This window comes from Acomys minous, assembly GCF_964271855.1.
Source record: "Acomys minous genome assembly, chromosome: 9".
NCBI classification, from domain to species: Eukaryota; Metazoa; Chordata; class Mammalia; order Rodentia; family Muridae; genus Acomys; species Acomys minous.
Window position 1 is genome coordinate 108,401,483 of NC_140490.1, and position 19,085 is coordinate 108,420,567.

The following is a 19,085-nucleotide window of genomic DNA, read 5'->3' on the forward strand; positions in this document are numbered from 1 at the left end:
GGATTTGTAAATATACTAGGTGTGACTAAGAAAAGCTATAAAATCTGTAACAAAAAGTTAGCTTAAAACTTTTAACAAAAACTTGACAGTTTAAAAAAATCTACACATAGGTAATTTTAATTTGCTAGAGCATGTTATAGTTGATTTAACTCTAGGGTGTGTGTGTGTGTGTGTGCTTTCACATGCATGCATACACACTCACATGTAACTTGGATTCAAACTCTTGTTTAAAAAATATAACTACTAGGAAAATAGATTATTTTTAAATGGCAACCATGTGACTTGCCTCCATCTTAGCTGATGATGATATGAGAAAGAAGGCAAATGGAGTTTGTAACCGTCTATGTAAAGGTTAAAGAGTACAAACCATGTGACTCACCACCATACTGAGTAAGCTGACCATGTGGTATAAAACAACTAAAGCAACAAGCTTAAAACTTCTTAGTCCTACTAGCCCTATGGTTATCACTCTATCTCCTTTTTAGACTAAGGAGGGAACAGCAGGTCTTCAAAATACTTTGGGTTAGGATAGAGGTCTATATAATGATAAATTCCTAAGGTTAGAAAGGTGTAATCAGGTTAAGAAATACTGACATGGAGATCTATGTCTGTTAGTGTGCAGGTGATTCCGTTGACCTGCACTCAGGGACCTAGCACCACTTTATATCATCTGCCTCTGTCAAGTGACTGCGGGACAGAAGGACGCCTGGTACCTCTGCTCTCTCTATGCTCTCTCTGCTCCAGCTTCTCTGTCTGCTTTCTCTGTGCTTGCTGTTTCTCTCTGCCCCTGCCCTGCCCTTATGGCTCATTTGCTACGTCAACCCTTTCCCCAGGCCCTCACTCCTCTCACTTCCTCCAATAAATCTCCTTATACCAGATCTGTTGCCTGGCATAATTCTTCAGGCCTGTACTGTGGCATGAGCCCTCCATTGGACCACCGCTTTTCATTACTTTATTTCATAAAAAATGCCTAAGCACTTATGTCTTTGCTATGTTCCATACTGGGCTTCTAGAAAATTTTAGATAAGTAACAGCATATGTTTAATAAATAATATATTTGATAAATAAAGCTTATAAATTCCTAATATCTAATCCGGTTAACTGTAACTGACTTGAAAATGATATTCTATAAGGGTTCCCTGCAAGAAGGAGCAAAAATGAAAAGTTCCCATTCTCTCCATGAACTGTAATTACTGTCTACTGAAGCTCTTAGTTTCTGAAAGAACCACCTTTATGGTTTAAAGTTTTATTTTGATGCTAAAAGATCTTCAAGTAAATCTTCAACTCAGGAATTTTAAGCTTCAAACTTAACAGGGATAAAGCTGTAAAAGCCTAATCTTATAAAAAGCTACTTACTTGTTATAAACTGTTAAGGATAAATAAGACATGCAAATTAGTTCTGTCATCTTATAAATGATCAATTTTTAATGTGCTCAAAACTCCAAGTGTAACTAATTCATTTACAGGAACAAGTTTTATTTAGCCCCTGTGTATGTTTTCAAAGTTAGGCATAAAGATAGTATCTAAAAACAAGTAAATTTTGTTTAAAAACACTTGTACTTAATAGCTAATAGTCCTTAGACTCTTCAGAGATTGCTGAATATGGCATGTAAAATGTTTAATGATAAAACTTCCCATGGCAGACAGAAATGTAAGCTCCTAGAGGCAATCCTCAGGTTTGCAATGAAGATGGGACCCAGGTGACGCCACAGGAGTTGTGATGACACTAACCACAAGGAAGAACTGCTCCATTTCTTACCTACTGCCAGGGCTCTGCCCACACTATAGACACTGTTGGGTTAACCGCCCTCCTCTGCCTTGCCACAGCAGGTCAATTTTCCAAGGTTCTTTTCCCACATGGAAATCTCTCAGACCTTCTGGGTCTGGTAGCCAAAGGCTTGTTCCTGCTCTATGCAGCAGCTGGAGACATAAGGCTGCCCTGTGTGGCAGCTGAAGACCGAGGCGGTCCCCTGCCATCAATGAAGCCATCCAGATCACAAACGCCTAAGGGTAAACATCTAGGTGGTGGGTAAGTCTCTGTACATAGACCGTTTGGATTATACTTCCTGCTATGATTCATCCTTTTCAGATCCCTGATGACACTGACAGCTAACTAGAACTTTATGTTACAGAGGAGCAAGCAAAACGGCTCCTTCTTCAAAAGTTTAACTGCCTTCTTAGTTCACTTCACATGTAAAAATGAGGCCTCCCTTTTTAGGAGCTGCTAGTCTCCTGGCTGAGAAAGGCAGAAGTAGACAGCTTACCTTGCTGGCAGACTCTGAAAGAGATAAAGTCACAAAGCAGTTTCCAGTATAATTTTTTTTTTTACTATCCCTTTATTGAAAGGAACATTGCTTTGTAATGACTACTCACAATAATCAACCATGGTGTCTCCTGGTAAGAAGTTGGATAGAAAGAAAATATATGAAGCTTGTATAAGTTATGAAGGTCTAAGAAAATAAATGCAAATTATAAAGGGGAAATATTTGAGACTTTCTTCCCGCATTATGCTATTGCTGTTGTAAGACTTCAAAAGTTTTGAGCTTTAAAATTAATCAATGGAGTTCTGATAAGGTATTAAAGTAACCCTGGTAAAAACACTGCTGTTTTGAAACAATAAAAGTATGTTTCTGAGGTTTTTGAAGACCTTATCGATTTTACCTTATCTTTGTATAGAAGTGTATCTATCTGTTACACCTAGGATGTATATTCTTGTGATAGAAATAGACTAGTAATTGATATGACCATGATTTGACCAACTAACAATTAACCTGTATAACTTACTTATCCTGAACAAGCTGCAATAGCACTTTCAAAGTATTGGAAGTAAATCTTGAAATCTAATTGAGTTGTATAGATACAATATCACACATTAGAGTAGAAATATATATATATATTGTGTACAAAGAATAATCTTTTTAAAGATTTATTTATTTATTATTATTATGTATACAGTGTTCTGCTGTATACTCCTGCAAGCCAGAATAGGGCGCCATATCACATTACAGATGGTTATGCAGGTGGCCCTCTTAACCACTGAGCCATCTCTCTAGCCCTGCAAAGAATAATCTTAAATTTGAGTTCTATATGAAAGTATCTAAATTGAAACTTCTTTTGCATCTATATACAAAATTCTATACCAGTGAATTAAAACTAACCTTGTGAATAACAATTAAGGCTTTAAGATGTGGGGTATATTCGTTAATCTACTTTTTGCCCTATCATCTCTTTATATTTCTATATTCCCCCTTCTTTCCTTTCAACCCCTATTTCCAAACCTAAGGATGACATCCCTGAGTCCAACCTTGTTTTATGACGAGATATGATAGGTATTGATTTACATTCAAAATTTTAGACTCACCAAGAAAGATGTTTTCTTTAAGGCTACGAAATACAAGTAACCAAAACACTATGAATGCAACATATATATAATTCCTGATTGTTTCATGGTTCTTCTTGCTGTAGGTAGTTTATTGTATATAGGTGTAATCATATAAGTGCATACGTAAAAATATTTAGTAAAAACTTAAAAAACAAAACAAAACACTGCCACTATTATATAAGCAAGCTCATAATTTTTTTCAGAATTTTTTTAACATTTTTTCCCCTTTATTAATTTATTCTTGTTACATCTCAATGGCTATCCCATCCCTTGTATCCTCCCATTCTTCCCTCCCTCCCATTTTTCCCTTATTCTCCTTCCCTATGACTGTTCCTGAGGAGGATTACCTCCTCCTGTATATGCTCATAGGGTATCAAGTCTCTTCTAAAATTTTTAATTCCTTTGGTTGTTTTCTACTTATAGACAAAAATGTGCTTCCAATTGTGCTGAAAACATCACATTCTAATCTATATATCCAGCCCTTTGGACAGTGTAAACAGTGTTAATGTTTTTAACCCAAAATAATTTATTCGTGTCCCTGAGCTTTTACTATGACTCAAAGGTATATGTCTGCTGCTTTTTCTACAATGTGGATTTTAGTGCACAAACAGTGGTAAAGCTAATATATCTAAAGCATTTATCTCTTGTTTGTGAACTTTAAATTTTTTAAATATATTTTTTAATTATTTATTTTTATTTTATGTGCTTCTCTGTCTACGGGTGTCAGATTTTGGAGTTACAGACAGTTGTGAGCTGCCATGTGGGTGCTGGGAATTGAACCCGGCTCCTCTGGAAGAACAGTCAGTGCTCCCAACCGCTGAGCCATCTCTAAAATTTTTAAGTAAGTTTCAGGGTGTCAATGTGGGTATACCTCTCAGTGGTCAAGCTTACTCTAGGTAAGTACTCCTGTCAATCAATCGCTTAAGCTTCCCAGCCTACTGTCAATTGTTAAGGGTGGACTCTCTCTCTCTCTCTCTCTCTCTCTCTCTTTCTCTCTCCCCCTCCCTCCCTCCCTCCCTCCCTCCCTCTCCTCTCTCTTTCATTGTTTTCTCCTAGTTTTAAGAATCTCCTGCCTCTCTCTGAAACAGGCTGGAGACCAATGACATGGTAGGCTTCTAGGAGGACATGGGGTGACTCTAGCTGAGAGCCCTATTAGAGGCAGACATGGGGACTGAAGAGGACACCCTCTAACCAGACAGGACTCCTAGTAGAGGGATGAAAACACCAACCCACCCACAAAAACTTCAGCCCAAAATTTACTCTGCCTACAAGGTGTGCAGGGATAAAGAAAGAGCAGAGATTGAGGGAATGCCAAACTAATGCCTGGCCGTACCACGCAAGAGAGTCAACCTCCACTATGCTTGCTTGCAGATGGGAGTCTAGCACAGCTGTCCTCTGAGAGGACCCACCTAGCAATGGATTGAAACAGATGCTGAGACTCGCAGCCAAACATTGGGCACAGCACAGACAGCTTTTTGGAAGAGTTAGAGGAAGGGTTTTTAAAAAGCCCAGAGGGAACAGGAGCTCCCCAAGAAGACCGACAGAGACAATTAACCTGAGGGTGGGGGAGGGGATTGTGAAGACTGAAATACTAACCAAGGACCATGTATCCATGTATTGACTGGACCCAGGCTCCCTACGCATATACACCTAATGGGCAGCTTGGTCATCATGTGGATCCTCTAGTAAGGGGAATTAGGGACTGTCTCTGACAAGGACTTTCTTGCATACATTTTGGTCACTTCTCCCTGGTGGAGCTACCTTGCCAAAACATTGTGGTAAAGGATGTACTGAGTCCTGATGCAACTTGATCTGGGATGGGTAGGCTGGGGGATTCTCCCCTTTTCTGAAGGGTAGGGAAGGGAAAATAAAAGGAAGAGGGAGGGAGGATGGGACTGAGAGGAGAAGAAAGAGGGGTCTATGATCGAGATGTGAAGCGAATACATAAATTAATTGAAGAAGAAGAGGAAGAAGAAGAAGAAGAAGAAGAAGAAGAAGAAGAAGAAGAAGAAGAAGAAGAAGAAGAAGAAGAAGAAGAAAGAAGAGGAATCTCTTGCCTCGCTACTAGGAAAACAGGATTGGAATTTTCAAACACACACAAGATAAACATGTCCCCCAAAACTCCTTAACTTTGCCTTCTGTCCCTCTTCTGTATCTTTCCCAGCAGATCAAAATGAGGACTGCAAAATGCTCCAAACTTGCCCTCCCTGCATGCTTATGATTGAATTTAATCAGCTTGGGCCTCTGTGTCCCAGGTGGCTCCAAAGTATCTAGTCTCAGGCTGCTAGGATGCCTGTACTTCTTCCCTAGTCTCGGGTAGGCCTGCAGAACTTGGGCAGCCAGCAACACGCAAGACAGATCCCCCCAGCCTACGTGCCTCCCTTTGCATTCTTCAACCAGCCTTTCGAGCTTCCAGAAACAGCCACATTTCAGCAGGAGGTCGTTATAGAAGGGATTGCATTGTACTTTTATCATCAACAAAAAGCTGGAATGCCAGGTCCCAAAGAAACCTGGGACAAGTGTCACTCAGTAACTGTGGCTCCTCCTAGCAACTGTCACCTTTCTTCCTACCTTAAAATTCCCCCTCCAAGGGCTGGGCTTGCATTTCTCTTCTTCCAGCTTCTGAGCCCTAGGTAATTCAGCCATTTTGGACTTCAGCTTTCTTGCCCTCTTGCTCTCTTTACTCCTGGCTGGCTTTGCTCCTAAATTTCTCCTGGTCCACTTGTCTTCTCCTTTTCCTTTCTCCTCCCCCAAGCCCTCCCATCCCTGACTTCCTTTCCTGGCCTGGTTCAATCTGGGCCCTTCCAGATGCCTCTGGTTGTGCTCTTCCTCATGTCGATAATAAATCTGTTCAACCATACCTTGGAACACTCATGTCTTTGCTTTTTCATTCAGTTCTCTCTCTCTCTCTCTCTCTCTCTCTCTCTCTCTCTCTCTGTTTATAATCATTCATCCATCCTTATGAGAGTTCAGAGTTCCTCTACTTTTTCTTTTTATGTTGGTTTGGTTTTTATTTTTTCATTTATTTTTGAAAAATATTTTTTATTTTTTACATATACATTTATATTATTTCACATATATACAATAAACTTCCTATAGCAAGGAGAACCATGTCACAATCAGGAATTATATAAATATTACATTCCTAGTGTTTTAGCTGTTTGTATTGAAGCCTTGAAGAAAACATTTTTCCTATCTTGCTGCATCTAAAATTCTGAATGTAAATCAATATATATCATATCTTGTCATTATCAACTTAAAACATCTACCTAGACCTAAAAACATCTTAACCCCTAAACGACTAAGCTTAATTGTAGAAATAAACTATCTGGTCTTCAATCCCATCAAAGACTTGAGAATGAATAAAATTGATTACCTGAATAAGCCAGGAGTGCAGGTTATTAGCTTTCTAAATGAGAAGATGACAGAGACAGTTTGCTACCTGAAGTCACCCAAAACTCTCAATAACACTGGAGCAATATATCTGACAGACATATTTGTGAGGCAGGAACTATTGAGGACTTGCTTACCCTGTCTTGGCAGAGTTTGGCCATTGACTCTGTCTGCATCCAAGCTTGCCCTCTTTTAAGCAGAATTCTGTCTGTGGTAGACACAAGGACATATTTCAACAGATCTCACACTGTAGTGCAGGAAGGTTTGGAATTCATTATGTATCACAGGTAGCTTTTTTTTTTTAAATAATAACACATTTTTATTGAAAATTAAAAATAATTCCTATTACATCTCATTTTCTATCCCATCCCATGCATCCACCCATTCCTCCCTCCCTCCCACTTTCACCCCAATCCCCCTTCCCTATGATTGTGGCTGTGGGGGACCTCCTCCCCCTGAATATGGTGCTAGGGTATCACGTCTTTTCTTGGTAGTCCGCTATCCTTCCTCCGAGTGCCATTGGGCCTCCCCAACAAAGGGACATGGCCAAATATGGGGCACCAGAGATCCTGTGAAAGTCAGTCCCCAGTCTCCACTTAGCTGTATCACAGGTAGCTTTAAACTTACAACAATCTTCCTGCTTCCACTTTCAAAGTGCTAGGATATCAAGTGTGAGCCTCCATATCTGCTATGAGTTTATCTTGAGGGCCCCCCTCCCCACCCACCCACCATTCACCTGGCTTGGGCTGGATCTCTTGTGTCATGCTTGATGGCAGAGGTTGAAGTAGGTGGGGACAAAGCAGCCTCCTTACTGAGAGTCTAATTCTCTATTTAGATTATGAAAAGACGTGGCGTGCTTTGATTTCAATTTTGGTTCTTAGCTGTAATTCTGGGCTAATGAAAAACAGAAAATTCCCTTCAGCATTTTATCATAATTGCCTTTCTAGATTGCATTTAGGTTAGGGGGAAAATTGTTGAATCACTCTAGTAATTGTCCCTTTTAGTGTACACAGTTACAAACCTGAGCAATGACTTTGCAAAGTACCCTAATGTCTGACAAAGAACAAGAGCTCAGAATACAAGGCATTCTTGATGTTGGACTTGATTTTGTTTCTTTCACTAATAAGATCCATCTAGAATGTCCTGGTCTGTGTCTCTAAAATTAAGAATGTTGGAATTGTTAAAAAAAAAAAAACATATTAGTAAATGAAAAAAATGAGGACATGACTGCTCCAGGGTATGGCTGAGGAGACAGTTTATTAAAGGTATGAGGAAGAGCACAGCCAGAGGCATCTGGAAGGATCCAGATTGCACATGGCCAGCAGAATGAAGTGGACCAAAAGAGAGGAAGGGGGGAGGGGTTGAAGACGAAAAGTGGAAGGCAAGGCGGGGCAAGTGGACCAAGAGAGCAGCAGGAGCAGAGCCAACCAGGAGCAAAGAGATCAAGAGACCATGTAGGCAATATGGCTGAGATTATATAGAAGAAGGAAATTCCAGTCTCTGAGAGGGAGAGGTTTACTGTAGGAGCTGAGGTCAGAAGTGCTGGGAGGAGCCACAGAGTACTTAATGAGACTTGTCCTACGTTTCTTTGAGACCTAACAGATACAAGTACCTTTATATAGACTGAGCAGGTGATATATTATAATATATAGTATATGATATACACTCACATAACAACAGTTAATGGAAAAGTAGGCCATGACTTCGAAAGGGACCAAGCAGGTGTATTTGGGAGAGAGGCTCAGAATGAGGAAAGGGAACTAAACAATGGTATAATTTTATCTCTAAAAGGAAGAATTCTGCCATAAGAAATTCACCTCCTCTGGGTTGCACCTCTGCAGGCCCTGTGCATGCTGCCCCAGTCTTTGTGAGTTCATGTGTGCATCGGTCCTGTTGTGTTTAGAAGGCCTTGTTGTTTTCTTGGTGTCCTCCATTCCCTCTGGCTCTTCCAATCTTTCTGCCTCCTCTTCCACAGATTTCCCTGAGCCCCAGGGAAAGGGATTTGATGAACACATCCCTTTTGGGCTCGAATGTTTCAAGGTCTCTAACTCCCTGCTCATCGTCCAGTCGTGGGTCTCTGTTTTTGTTCTCATCTTCTGCACAAAGAAACGTCTATGATGATGATTGAGCAAGGCGCTGGGGGCTCCGTGCTGAGAGTGGAGGTAGACACAAGCTCCCATGTCTCTCTCAGACACTGTTTCCAATTAGGAACTGCTCACAAAGGAAAAATAAGTTTTGTCCAAATGCCTTATCACTCACTGGCTTTAGAAAGCACATTTAAAGACAGGCCCCATGTCCAGCAGTAGGTGGCCAACACAACACAAATTCAATGGCATTTTTAGAGGTATTTTATCTCATAATGTTTTGTCTGAGCATTTTTTAAATTGAATATTTCTTTTAACTTTACAGATCTTTTGCCTGTACACTACAGTTTCTGATTTTGTTTTTGTGGATTTCCTGTGTGTGTGAAGGTATGTCTCAATGTCTATATGTAATTTTGTGATTTTTATTTTGTTTGTTTTGTCTATTCTAGTTTGATTGTTTTTATTTTATCTTACTTTTAAATGTTACTTATTAACTTATATTTATTATTATCTTATATTTAAATATCTAAGCAATTTAATATATTATAATTATAATAATAATTATACATTATAATTATTCAATTACTATATATTGTATTTATCTATATCTATAATATAATAATAACAATTATGATTATTATCTTATATTTAATAGTATTTATTGTCATCATCATCATTTTAGATACCTGTTTATATCCTAATGAGAAAGAGAAGAAAAAGATCTTGGAGGAGTTGGGGGAAGTGACAATGTAATCAAAATATATCATATAAAAAGAACCTATTTTCAATAGGAAAAAATGAAACTCACCTCCAGGTACATACTGCTGAAGTATAAAAATCCACCGTTCCCCAATGTGTCCATTCTTCCATAGCTAAATGAGACCAGAAGATTCTTGGAGTGTTTAAAATGATTCCCAGGTTAGGGCCACGTGAATGGAAACACAGACACTGAATAGTTCTGTGCTTAATGCTGTGCCTTGGAAAACAACAATCCCCACATCAACCCATTTTCTTTGTCTTCTCAAGACAGGGTCTCAACACTTCTACCAGGTCCCTGTGATAGAACACTTAAGTTACAGGACTAGCTTGGATGGATCTGGATGCTACAAAAAGCTTAATTCTAGCCAGGTGAGGTGGTACCTGCCTTTCATCTCAGCATCCAGGAGGCAGAGGCAGGCAGGTCTCTGTGAGCTCAAGGCCACCTTGGTCAATACAGAATTACAGGCCAGCCAAGGGGCTAATAGTGAGTCACAAAGGGAAAGCCTAACTATATACAGATTTCTAAATGCTCCTAGTACATAGTCTCTGGCCAATCTGAAACCATTCCTGCACCATAAGAGTCCATGGGCCACATTTTCAGGAACATATAATCCTAGTTTTATTATCTGCTGCTATGGTAAAATACTGGCTAAAAAGCCATGTAGGGGAAGAAGGGGTTTATGTCAATAGACAAGTTCAGTCTATGTTTAAGAGAAGCCAACGAAGGGAGCTGGAGGCAGGAGCTGAAACAGCCGGGAGGAAAGCTACTTACTGGCTTGCTTCTAGGCTTCTGTCTCCAGGACGCCCTCCCCAGGATGCTTCACAGAGGACTGGACTTCTCCACATCAATCAACAATAAAAAAAAAAATGCCCCACAGACTCGCCCACAGGCCAATATGGCTAAAGCAATTCCTCATTGAGATACCCTCTCCCTAGTTAAGTCTAGGTTTTTGTCAAGTTGAAAATAAAAAGTAAATAATAAATAAAAAAAAATAAAGCTTTACAACTGCAAAGTGTATTTGCTTTTAGATTAAAAGGATATTAGATCAAGTAAATAAAGAATTAGCAGCTTAAAAATAAATAAAACTGGTTTTAATTTCTGTAAACATCAAGAGCCAGAAATTTTCAGACTCTGTACAGCTTCATGGGTGGTATGCAAAAAGGAATTCCAGAAATCATTGTTGAAAACAATGTCAGGAAATGAACACAGAAAGAACAGAAGCATTTTCAAACTCTAAGGTGCAAGGAGCCTCAAACAAACCATTCCATCGACCGATATTAATATATTCTCATTATCTTGTTACTTTGCAAAAACTTATGTTTGAATAAAATCAAACCATAGCGAAGGACTGCCTGTTCTAACAGTTAATCAAGTGCTGGAAAGGGGTTTGTTTATTGTATGCTTTGGCGGGTACACAATCGAAAAGCAGAGGCGCGTGGGGAGGGGGTATAGTATTTTCACCAGAAGGTATAGACAGCCCCTTTTTCTATTAGCAGATTTGTCAGAGTTTCTCTAGTCTATAATAGTTATTTTTAAACCTAATGGAATTCAGAATCCTGCCAAAATGGTAAAATAGGCCAGAAGGCTAGGTCTGAACGTTTTGCCTTCTTAGAAAAGCCACCTAGAAAAGAGAATTTGGAAAATAATAATGCAGTAATCCTTGTGAGACAGAAGGCTCTCTCTTGAGCTAGCCAATAGAAGTAGAAAGGTAAAGGCTAGCCTGGGGCAAAACACAGGGAGGGGCCGGTGAAAGCATTTACATTCGGTTCCGTCCTGGTTTTTCTACACCCTAACAATGTCTAAGAGCTGCCCCTTAATGCTGACGTCTGCAGAAGGGGTCAGGCCTTATTGCACATCCACAAAGTGAAATGAGGTGCGCTGCAGGCCAGCCCAGCCTGGGGCACTCGCTTTACATCACCACTTCTCCTTTCCAAACCTGAGAGAATTGGTGGGTTAGGGTAGGTGGTAGCGCCCAGCCAGTGAAATGTAAAGTTACCCCCTGTGGAGAAACAAATGGGAGTGAGTACACCTGTTTTGGTGGTGCCTGGGGCTCTTCCCTTTCCCTCCCCAACCCCTCAGGACTTCAGTGGTTTCTAACTTAGAAAAGGACCCTGCTTGCCACCCTCTGAGGTGCATTTGCATACACATGGCCTTTCCTCTAGTTAAAGTGGATGAAGAAAAATGTATAAAGGGGTGTTTTTCAGATCCCTAAAGCTCTAAAAAGCATAAATCACACCAACTATCTATAGTGACCTCATCCTTCCCTGAGTGCCTGCTCTATTCGTTTCTTTACGTGTGTGTGTGTGTGTGTGTGTGTGTGTGTGTGTGTGTGTGTGTGTGTTGCATTGAGAATCCCACCCACACAGTGCTTTTCTGGCTCAAGGTTTCAGTTGGTAACTACTGCTGAGTTTCCAGGAAGCAGCCCTCAAAGGCCCACCTTAGGTCTAGGGCCAATGAACTATGGCCGTGAAGACTGAGTTATACAGTTCATTTGCAGCCCCTGCAGGGTGGGAGGTAGCAGATAACAAAACTGGTGGATTTATTGTGAGCTTCATGGACAGAGCTCTAAAAAGAGTCCAGTAATCAATTGAAGATGTAGAAACACCTGAATAACAACTGACCAGGACCTCAAACTGTTTCTGCAGGTGTATCTTGTCCAAACCTACCCAGGTAAGAAGGTAATGAGGACTTAGCTGCTCATTAGCTTAAAAGGATTGGCTTTTTAGATTTTTCACAACTTTCTTATCCAAAGATAATAACTCATACATTACATGTTATACATTATATGTTATGCATGTATATATAATACATACATGATTGAGATTGTTGTTGTTAAAAAAAAGAACAAAATCTATAATTCACCAGCATGCATTAATTCCACTGGTTAAGAATAAGACCACTACCACAAGTTTTGAGCCTGGGTCTCCATTTCTTAGAGCCCTTTTAAGGAGTAAAACCACAAGTGGGTCTCAGAGCAGGTGTACAGAAGGGAGACAATGAACAGGAAGGAAGTACAGAAAAATCTCCAACAACAGCAAAACAACAAAACAGATAAACAAACAAAACCAAAAACATAACCAACCAAACAAATAAAACACAAAACAAAAATTTTAAAACCCAACAGCTATCACCAAGTGGTCACGATGCAACTAGGGGGTGTTAGGGAAATTAGAGAAGGTTTGGGTGTTTTCAAAAACAAGTCAGGGTCATGGGTCGGGTCAGGCTCCAGGAAACAAACTTAAAAACTGAAACTCAGCTCTTGCAGTAACTGGCAACTTATCCTTAGCAACACAGCATAATGCCTCCTGCCTTCAAAATGGAGTCAGGCAGGTTCCTCGTGTGGAGGCATCTTTTCTTTTCCTTTTAATTCAAACAAATGTGACGTACATGGCCTGATAATCTTTATAGACACACTTAGTGAACAGTAAGTGCTGTGCAAATTGAATCTCTAGTCCCTAAAATATTGAACAATTTTCCTTCAGAGTTTGAAATGCAGATAAACCCTTATCTCTCAGTCTCGTAGATCTAGTTGGACAGACACCCCATCTCCCGTCCCCTTCCCCTTCCCACACCACAGGACGGTTATAGGGCACACTGTGTCAACCCACACATTCTCACTGGGTCACCTGTGCTCAGACTAATTCAGAGTTTCTAAGACTGATTCTTATAGCAACTCAATATATGATTCTTGGTGAATTATTAATGACATGTGAGTTCTTAAAGCAATTACATTGTTTAGGGAAAATCATTTAAGCTTGCTTGTTAGCCAAAAGACTGAAAATCAAAAATCGAACCTACATGTTAAGTCTAATCAATTCATGATAAATTATTAGTGCCTGATTGCTATTTAAAGCCCACACATAAGAATCTGAAACATTTCCTCTGTGTGGCCACTCCTACACTTCTTAAACTAAGGAGCTGAACTTATTAAACGATGCAAACAAATGATTACATAGAAAATCCACTTCCTAAAGAAGTTAAAGATCTTACCCTAAAGAAATGGGCTAAGTCTGTCCTCTAAATTTGCATGTTGGTTTTCTGGAATAACAGTACCAAATCTTAGGCCATTAGTACATATGTCTCCTCTGTTAGACACTGATGAATCCAATGTGTTAATCTATCTCATTGCTTCTGCAAAGAAGAAATTAATCGATAGTGTGGCCTATTGCCAGAATCCACACAAGAGCCAGTATGCCAACCGAAGATCATCCAGCACATTAAAGCTCATGTGGAATTTCCTGTGTCTAAGACAGAAACTGTGGTCAACCCTCTTGGGGCACTTCCTTACCTCCTGAGTATAGACATTCATTTTATATTATTTAGATAAATGCCCAGCTCAGACCATATGGATTCCAACAAAGAGAATGATGTCAAACGTGACCACTTGAGTTCAGTTCTCAAGACCTATGTGGTAGAAGGGTAAGAACAGACTGGCAAGTTGTCTTCAGATATCCATGCTCACTGCTTGGCATAAGCTCACATACACACACACACACACACACATACATAATATATAAATCAATGTAGCAAATTGTGTATAGAAAATTTAGGAATTATAATTTATTATATATTATATTTATATTTATTATATATATTATATTTATTATAATTTATTATTGCAGGTCTATTCTTTCTTGTAGTGTGTGTGTGTGTGTGTGTGTGTGTGTAAGAAAAAATATATATTGTTCCCACAGTACAAACTTCAGCAACCTATCCTTACAGTCCCAATAATAGGTATTAGTCTTCCTTTTCTACTTTATTATTTTTTAGCAACTAGATCCATTGTTGAGATCAAGCCAGAAATCATGTAACTAGAAATTGTTCTATATAAGTTATTATCAGAGGAAATTTATAGCCCCAACAAAATACATAGGACAACAATTTAACTTAAGGAAAGGCCTACTTTCTAATAAGTTTTGAAGGAATGCACTCTGAATGTGAGTTTAAAATTATTTTTAAAGCAGCCTTGAACTTTGAGCTTCAGGATGCAGTATTTTCTCTGACCACCAGGTAGCAGACAAGCGCCTTGAAAGAAAGTCTCATCAATCACTACTAAATGACAGGACAAATAAATAATAAGCCTGGGTAATCTAATGTCTCTTTCATTTAGAAATAATGATTTTCTTTGACAAAAGCCAACATCTCTTCATGATAAAAGTCCTGGAGAGATTAGGTATACAAGGCACATACCTCAATATAATAAAGGCAGTTTACAGCAAGCCCATAGCCAACGTGAACCTAGACTGAGAGAAACTCAAATTATTTGCACTAAAATCAGGAACAAAATAAGGTATTCTATGATCTCTGTACCTAGTCAATATAGTACTTTAGGCCTTAGCTGGAGCAACGGTAAGGGAAGAAACCGAAATGGCTTTATTTGTCAATGATATGATAGTACACATAAATGACCCTAAAATTCTCACTGAGAAACTCCTGCAGGTGACAAACACTATTATAAAAGTAGCTGTGCATAAAATTAACTCAGAAAAATCAGCAGTGTTCCTATATACAAATGGCAAATGGACTGAGAAAGAAATCAGAGAAATAACACCTTTTACAATAATTTCAAATAACATAAGATATCTTGGGGTCTCTCTCTCACCAAGCAAGTGAAAGATTTGTATGATAAAATCTTAAAAACAGTGGGTCTGGAGGGAGAAATAGCAGAAGATAACAGAAGATAGAAAGATTTCCCTTGTGCCTGGATCAGTAAGATTAACACAGTAAAAATAGCTGTTCAACCAAAAGCAATCTACAGATTCAGTGCAGTCTCTATCAAAATTTCAACACAATTCTTCACAGATCTTGAAAGGACAAGTTTCAGCTACATATGGACATGGAAAAATACCCAGGATAGCTAACACAATCCTTCTGGAGATATCATCAGCCTAATCTCAAATGGTACTATAGATCTATAGTAACTGTAGTAATAAAATCGGCATGATATTCACAGAAAAACTGAAACACCAATCAATGGAACTTAACTCAAGACTCAGAAGTAAATTCAAACACCTCTGCTCACCTGATTTTTTGATAAGGAATCCAGAAATACACACACACACACACACAAAAGAGAGAGAGAGAGAGAGAGAGAGAGAGAGAGAGAGAGAGAGAGAGAGAGAGCGCAGCTTAAACAAACCAAGCTTGGGAAACTGGATGCTGCATGTAGAACGCAAAAAGATCTATACTTACCACCATGCTGCACAAAATGCAGCTCCACAATTATCAGAGACCTCAACATCAGACCAGATACACTTAATTTGACAGAGGAGAAAGTGAGAAACAGCCTTGAACTCATTGGCACAGGAAAATAATTTCCGAATGAAACACCTTTAGCCCAGGCATTTAGATCAACAATTAATAAATGGGAACTCATGAAACTGAAAAGTATGGGCAAAGGACATCATCGTTCATACAAAGCAGCGGCCCACAGGTTGTGGAAATATTTTTCCAACTGCACATCCTATAGAGAACTGTATCGAAAAATATATACAGAACTAAAAACAATCCTGGACATCATGAAAACAAATAAGCCAATTAAAAGTGGGGTATAGATCTAAGCAGAGAATTCTCAAAAGATGATATACAAACCACTGAGAAGTGTTTAAGGAAATGTTCAACATTCTTAGTTATCAGGGAAATGCAAATCAAAACAACTCTGAGATTTCATCTTACACCCATTAGAGTGGCCATGATCCCTAAAGCAAATGAGAGCTTAGACTGGCGACAATGTAGAGTAAGGGGAACACATATCCATTGCTGGTGGGAGTGTAAACCTCTCCAGCCACTGTAGAAATCGGTGGGGTGGTTCCTCTGGAAAATGGGAGCTTCTCTTGGACATGTACCCAAAGGCCATTTCATCCTACGACAGCCGTATTTATTGCTGCTATAGTCATAATAGTCTCAAACTGAGAACAATCTAGATGCCCACCAGTGGATGAATGAATAAAGAAAATGTGGTACATTTATACAATGCACAAATATTATTCACTCCTTAAAAAGTAAAATTATGGCTGGGGATGATGGCGTACGCCTTTGATCTCAGCACTCAGGAGGTAGAGACAGGCAGATTGCTGTGAGTTCGAAGCCAGTGTGGTCTACAAAGTGAGTCCAGGACAGCCAAAGCTACACAGAGAAACTCTGTCTCAAAAAAAACCAAAAAAAAAAAAAAAAAAAGAAAGAAAAAAGTAAAATTATTAAATTTACAGGTAAGAGGATGGAACTTGAAAAAAATTATTCTGAGTGAGTCAACACAGATCCAGAAAGACATTTATCAACATATTTGCTTATATGTTGATGTTAGATGTTTAGTCAATGATGAGTAACCTATATCCCATAGAAACAAAGGACTATGTACAGAGCAAGGGACTAGGTGGAAGAGCTTCCCCTTGGAAAACTAAGAAAATGGATTGGTACAGATGGATGGGGGAAGGGGATTGTAAGTGGAGGGTCAAATTGGGAATGGGAGGCCATAGAAGGACGAGAGAGGAAATACAAAGAGGGACAACTAAATTAGGGCCATCTGAGGGGTCGGGTCCTTTGGAAACCCATGATAGTAGAAGTTTCACATCTACATGGGAACCAGCCTAAGTAAAATCTCCAAACGACGGGGGAGACAGAGTCCCAAATGAACATCTCTCATCACCAAATAAAGCTTCCAGTACCAAGAATGGGCAGAATCTAATTGAGTTGTTGGTCAGAGGGGTCCCATGGGAATTCCCCCCCCCCCCTACCAACAGCACAGGCTGTTTCCAATGCCTATAGGTTGCTCTCCATAAACTGGCAGCAAGGTCCCATTGCTGAAAACAATATCTAACAGAACTCGTTCAATATGAAGAAATCGAGCCGGTACCTACTTAGAGCCTTCATTGCTAATGGCTAGTGTTCTTGGTACTGGGAGGTACTCTGCATGCTACCAAAGAAGAAACGTAAACACCAACCCAGGTAACCCTTTGACTCAACAATGGTGTCCTATCCTATCTGAAAGATGCTTTTGTGATCCTGACACAAAGCTTGTGGGAGTAAGCAATCAACACATGACTTGTTTTAAGGCCTATTCCATGAGATAGACCCTATATTGGTACTGTTTGGGTGACAACAAGCCTGAGACTAAATATCCCAGAGACCTAGAATAAAGCAAACACTACTGCTCTACTAAAGGAATATAGCAATAAAACAACCCTAATATGCCCCACCTTGCTCGGCTGTCATCAGAGAAGCTTCTTCCTTTGGGAGATAGGAAGAAAAACAAAGACACACAGCCAGATATCATGCAGAAAGTAAGAGACCTTGGAAATCTAAGCCCTACACAAGGAGCCTCTATCAAATTCCTTCACTCAGGGTTCAAGGAGCCCTGCAGAAAAAGAGGCAGAAAGAGTGTAAGAGCCAGAGGGGATGGAGGAAACTGGCCTCACAGCATGGGTCTGTACCAGATGGGACCCAAGAGCTGAAAGGGCAAGTACACATCCACTCCCCCATGCCTAGCCTAGGAGCTAATTCCAATTGATAACCATTTACACATGCAAAACTTAGTTTTCTACAAGGCAATGTCATGTGAAACAAACTAAAGGGTAGATCCCATGTCCAGCAATAGAGGGCCAACAGGAAAAAGAAAACAAATAAAAAACAAAGCTCAAGGGTATTGTTTAGAGGCTCCTCATCTCATAATGCTATGGCAGGGCCTTTTTTTTTCTCTCTCTCTCTTTTTAATCTTACAGGTCCTTTGTGTATATAATATGACTTCCTGCTTTTTGTTTTTAATGGGTATCCTGTGGGTGCAAATGTGTGTGTTTCTGCGTCTATATGTATTTCTTGAGCTTTTTCTTTTGCTGTTTTCCTTTGTTTCTTTTTTCCTATTCAGCTGATTTCTTTTGTTATATCTCATATAGTATAGTATAGTATAGTATAGTATAGTATAGTGTAGTGTAGTATAGTATAGTGTATTTATTATATTATATCACATTCCCTTAGATGTCTGTTTACTTTCTTAGGAGAGGCAGAAAGGGGTAGACCCAGCTGAGAGGGGAGGTGGGGGAGAACTGGGAGGAGGTGAAGGAAGGGAAACCATAGTTAAAATAGATTGTATGAAAAAATATACTTTGACTAAAATAAAATCTAATTTGGAAAGAAAAGATTCCAATGATGTATTTTAAAACAAATATGACTCTATCTCAATATTTTGAAGATTTTTAAGACAATCTTCTTCCTCTTCCTCTTAAGGTAGGTGAGTATTTATTAAAGGGAAATATTTGTATATTCTCTGACTGTTCCATGAAATTGCTTGATCCATTTAAAGAAATCACTGTAAACTACTGTAGCTTTTCTATTGAGACGGACTTCTTTTACAGGTGTTTGTTGTTGCCACAGAGCTTGCTGGGATTAAAGGAACAACAACAAAAATCAGTATATGACTTAGTGTAGTTTATTCTCTGGTAAGTTTTAAGCTAAAATTCTAGTCCATTAACTA